General features: G+C 36.1%; 1 long non-coding RNA gene across 2 annotated transcripts in view; it reads right to left on the reverse strand.

The window, feature by feature from the left end:
• Positions 1-3,316: 3,316 nt before the first annotated feature.
• Positions 3,317-5,956, reverse strand: part of LOC111087093 — an 18,033-nt gene continuing 15,393 nt past the window's right edge. For both annotated transcript variants that reach the window (XR_002611816.1, XR_002611815.1), the window contains exon 3: positions 3,317-5,307. This is a non-coding gene — a long non-coding RNA (uncharacterized LOC111087093). The remainder of the gene's footprint in view (positions 5,308-5,956) is intronic.

Here is a 5,956-nt window from a genome sequence, read left to right on the forward strand (position 1 = left end):
TGCCATTTATTAGCTATTATTTTACCATGTAGTTTACATAAAAGTCGTACGTGTATATAATACACCCATCATCTTCAAATATAGGGTGTACTTGCCAAAATGTAGTTAAACGTGTGGTATACATCAAAAGGAAATATTTTACATCACTTAGATGCATGTCACATGATAAGCAATCTCTACTTCATTCTGTAGTTTTTGTGTTTTTTTTTTCTCTCTAACTCAAATCTCTGTCTATCGTGGGGAATCGAATTCCGTATTTTAGCGTTGCAAGTCTGTAAACATACTGTTGAACCACGGTAAATGGTAAGCTAGAATATCTAGATGACTTGAAACTTCTTGGTGGTATATTGTTTGTTTTGAATTTCGCGCAAAGCTACACGAGGGCTATCTGCGCTAGCTGTCCCTAATTTAGCAGTGTAAGACTAGAGGGAAGGCAGCTAGTCATCACCACCCACCGCCATCTCTTGGGCTACTCTTTTACCAACGAATAGTGGGATTGACCGTCACATTATAACGCCCCCACGGCTGAAAGGGCGAGCATGTTTGGTGTGACGGGGATTCGAACTCGCGACCCGCAGATTGCGAGTCGAGTTCCCTAACCACCTGGCCATGCCGGGCTGGTGGTATATGAAAACAAACTGAAATATAGAAAACCCCACGATTGTTGAATGTTGCCCATTAAAATAATTTTGAGAATCAATTCACTGTTATAGCTTTGTCTCTGTTAGTTACTTTATTAGATATCTAATACTGTCTTATCTTTTATTTTACCATTGAACGTGGCAAGTGACCCTAGGTTATCAAACCCTTTAAAACAACACCAAAACACACAGGATAGTAAAAGTTTTATTTGATATCTTCGTAAGCATAAGACTTCACGATTTCACAATAATTCTAGAATGACCTGACAGTGTTTATCAGGATGGTTACATAACAATATCATATTCAAAGGACTCTGAGAAGGACTGAATGTGGTGGCAGGAGCTGGACTTTTAACCTAAGCCTTCTTATTTGGAAGGCAGGTATGTTGTCTACTCGATTTGTTTAAGTGTTCGAATGTTTATTTGTAGTTAAGCGCAAAGTTGCACAATGGGCTATCTGTACTGTGCCCATCACGGGTACCGAAATCTGGTATTGACTGTTATAAGCCCTCAGACTTACCGTTGAGCCACTTGGAGGTGGGGGCTCGAAGGCTTGACCTGAGATGATAAGGTTATTTTATTCTTATTATCTCTAGTACAATCCTGTTATCTGACCAAACAAGAGTTGGCTGTGGGTGCTGTTGACTAGCTGCGTTTCATATAGATTATCAGTTCAAAATTAAGGGCGGCTATACACAGATGGATAGCCCTTATATATAGCTTTGCGCCAAATTCTGAAATAAACAAAATCACACTGAACGGATCAAACTTAACTTTCATATTGGGAAATAATATCTTGCTTGAAGATGAATAAACAAAGTATTTAATTTGATGCCATGTGTGTTTTAATTTTTTCGCCTACAAAAAGTAATATTTGAAGAAAGATGTTTAAGCACGTGAAGATGAATACTGAATTTTGAAGATGTTTAAATACGTGGAGATGAATACAGAATTCGTGTAAAATGCCAGGTAGATATACAAGTTATGTAGAAGGGGTTGTTTGAAGTGTCTTGAAATTATTTCACATATATAATACACAAAAAAAATTAATTAAATATGTTTAAAACTTTTTCCAAGCTCAAAGTACGTGTTAAAGAATTTATGTCTAAGCAATACTGTTCTTATAAATGGAATAACTGATCCCTGAGATCACTGCTTTAATTTATTTCCTTAATAGATTACGTTACCAAAACTCATTACATAGAAAGCAGACAATCACGAAGGAAGAATTAAAACTATGTCTAGTCAAACGTTTGTTCTGGTCTTAACGTAGTAACAATCCGAAGAGATACAGTAAACAAACAACAATCTGGAAGCTCACTCAAACACGTATACAAGGAACAAGACCACGTGCATATCATAGAGCGTGTATCTATTTATAACTTGAAAACATTTCTGTTTCCTGTTGTTCAATGTAAATGTTTGGAAATAAAGCGAAAATAATAAATGAAGCAGTGAACAATAGAAAAAAACAAGATGCACAATAATTCAGAAAACCATATGTGTTGCAGATTTAATGACAATTTACATTTCATTAATACTTGCAAAAAAAAAAAAAAGGTTGACAGTACGAATACCTTAGAACTTTAAATTAATATTTACTAAAATGTTACAAGCAATGACTACTAGAAACTTGAGTGACAAGCAGCACCTATCCTGAACTGTTCACTTCTTACTGATGTTAGACAGAGTTTATATACTACACATCTATTTCTAAACTGTTGGGTTAGATTTTAGTACACTTTTCGGTACACTTGACTTTGGCTACACGTATACTTTTGGTTTGTTCTTAGTTTCGCGTAAAGCTACAAAACAGCTATCTGCGTTATCCGTCCCTAATTTAGCAGTGATAGACTAGAGGGAATAGTTGGATTGATCATCACATTATGACACCTCCACGGCTGAGCATCTTCGGTGACGGAGATTCAAATCCACAACCCTTAGATTGCGAGTCGAGCGCTTTAACCACCAGGACATGCCGTGCTATATTTTGGGGAAAATTTGCCTTTGGTTGCAATTGGTATTCTACCGTTAAATTAGTTTTCGAGCTTATTAGCTTATTAGGAAGAGTTTTTTAATGGTTAATTGTCGTTCATCAAGCCTAATTGTGAAAGTGATCAAATAAGTAATAATCCCCAAAACTTAATCTGAAACAGCCATTTTTGTCTTACAAACTTTATTTTGCCTTGTTCAGTTAAAAGAGAGAGAGAGAAAAAACAACAACAAAGTGGGGTTCCCGAGAGCTGATTTATAAAAGTTCCAGGTCTTATGCTGCCCTTGGAAGTTCTTCCTCCATCGTTGTTCGTGCTTATTCTAGTGGCTGTGATTACGCGCAGTTTTCATTGTAACGAACTTCAGTGATCTCCAGTACTACAGTTTCCATTGTAATGAGCTTCGGTGATGTCTAGTACTACAGTTTCCATTGTAACGAGCCTCAGTGATGTCCAACACTGCAGTTTTCATTGTAATTAGCTTCAGTGATGTCCAGTACTGCAGTTTCCATTGTAATGAGTCTCAGTTACAATGGAAACTGTAGTACTGAACATCAATGAAGATCATCACAATGGAAACTGCAGCACTGAACATCAATGAGGCTCATTACAATGGAAGCTGTTGTATTGAACATCACTGAAGTTCAGTACAATGGAAACTTCAGCAATGAACATCATTGAGTCTTAGTGATGTCCAGTACTGCAGTTTCCATTGTATTGACTTTCAGTGATGTCCAATACTACAGTTTCCATTGTATTGAACTTCAGTGATGTTCAGTGATACAGTTTCCATTGTATTGAACTTCAGTGATGTCCAGTACTACAGTTTCCATTGTAATGTGTCTCAGTGATGTCCAGTACTGCAGTTTCCATTTTAATGAACTTCAGTGATCCTCAACTCTGCACTTTCCATTTTAATGAACTTCAGTAATCTTCAACTCTGCAGATTCCATTTTAATGAACTTCAGTGATCCTCAGCTCTGCAGTGACATCAGTAATACCCAATACTGCTTTCCATTGTAATGGACTGGACGTCAGTGAGGTCCAATGTTGCAGTTTCCATTATAATACGTTTCAGTGAAGGACAGTGAGTTCAGTCTTAGACTGCACATCTCTATGATTTTCTACAGATACTCTGTTGAACATGAACATCGGATTCCAAGTACACCTGTAAACGGAAAAAAGGCACAAAAGAGCATTGTCGTTGTATGGAGAGGACTTCACGGGTACGTGGTAGAATGAGATAAATGTTATTTCAGTTGCTTCTACCACCTTTCTCATTAAAGAGTCATTGATTCGGAGATATGGCTGGAAGCTTGTGACCTCTCCGCAGTTTCAAGTGATTTTTTTTATATCTTGTTATATGTACCAGTAAAAGTCCCTCAGCTTTATTGCAATAGCTTTGTAGGTCGGAAGGTTCTCTATCGTAATCATAGTCTTCACTTTGCAGATGGTTTATTGTTCCGGCTTGACTTTGGGTGTGTTTTCGGAGTCCCTTATTGCCCCAAAAGCTATTCTGTGTTATCATTTGTTTTTCCACGAATAGCAGTGAAGGCTTATCTTTTTAAAATGCTGTGTTCTTTAGTTATACATCGTTTAACGAGCTAGCTATATGAATAATTCTCATTCGGAAAGAACGGTCATATAATTCTGAAGCTGATATTAGCGTTAGAGGCATTGCACTGTTAAATGTCCGTAACGCCACAGCTCCTTACTGCGGCGAAGCACCGCTACATTAGCGTATGCAAATAGGTTTTTATAAAGTAAGATTAACCCCCTTGACAATAGAGAAGACTCTGCGCTTAAGATAAATTCCTAATATTGCAAGATATATTCCTGATATCACAAGATATATTCTTAATATCACAAGATATATTCCTAATATCACAAGATGTATTCCTAATATCATAAAGTCTGTATCTCTTCTCCTTACTATAAACATTGTAGCTCTCTAACAAACACTAACTGAACGTTTGTCCAGTCGGATCATATGCCAGATGTTGTACTGACTCTTCTTGAAAAGTTGCAGAGGTGATAATGTAGTCGCATTACGTTTTCAAGAGAGATAAATTTGAGATACAAAAGTATCTGCAAACAGGTGATAAAATAGTGTATACACACATTTAAGTTAAGAAATGATCCATTTTATATTAACGCAAAGATAACCACACTACCCATCTAAATCACACATGTTCTATCACCTTTCTTTGATTTAATATAAACCGATGGCTGTTTGTGGTAGCAGAAAGTCAGTATTGACGTTTAAAATGATAATTTTTGGGAAAATACTAAGGTTATATCAATAACAAATTTTATAAAAGATAAATTGATATTCGTCTATGCATTATTTAACTTTTATGTGTCACGAATATTTCGGTTATCACAGTCTGGCTGTCATGTGACTCTGCCAGTGTTCTATTTACATGACCCCCAGGGGCACATCGGTACTTACAACGCTAGAAACCAGATTTCGATACCCGTGGTGGGCAGAGCACAGATAGTCCATTATGTAGCTTTATGCTTAACTTAAAACAAACAAACAGACAATAATCTATTCACATAGTTGCTTTAGTGAAGTGTTTTCTTTTCCAGTTACCTCCCGTTTCGGAGACGTTCTGCGTCTTCCCTGTCTTTCCCTCGTGTCGTTTTCTCTTCCGACCCAATTTCTCGCTAACCTGGGAGCAAGAAAGACGTTTAGTGAGTTACTTAGTGTAGTATTTGGTGTTCCATAATTCTAAAGTTTATATATATATATTAATCAGGGCTATAACATAATTTTTCGAATGAGCTCTGAGTCAGGCCACTTGTAAAGTTATTAGGCTAGTGTTACGAAACTTAATATGAAAGTCAAACATACATAAAAATCGCATATCCCAGTTAATTTCTTGTGGGGTAAGATTTATTTATAAAAATAAAAATGATTAAGACTTAATAATTAAGAGACAACATAATAAAAATGATACATACACATATATGTAACCAGTGCTTTGACCAGCTACAAATTTATGGTGAACAGTTGGCACATAAAACATGCTACGTTTTCTTGTATTAAAAATTTATGGTGAACAGTCGATGCATAGAAAAACTCCATATTTTCGTATATTACATATTGACCATGAAGAATTCACACATAAAAGCACATCATGTTTTCGTATATTACGTATTCATGATGAACAGTTGAAACAAAAACACACCATGTGTTCATATACTACAAATTCATGAGAAACAATTGACACATAAAAAACACACAATTTTTTTCGTGTATTACAAATTTATAGTGAGCAGTTGACAGACCAAAACACACCATTTTTTGTGTATTACAAA

The sequence above is a fragment of the Limulus polyphemus genome, unplaced genomic scaffold (assembly GCF_000517525.1).
Source record: "Limulus polyphemus unplaced genomic scaffold, Limulus_polyphemus-2.1.2 Scaffold1729, whole genome shotgun sequence".
In the NCBI taxonomy this organism is placed as follows: domain Eukaryota; kingdom Metazoa; phylum Arthropoda; class Merostomata; order Xiphosura; family Limulidae; genus Limulus; species Limulus polyphemus.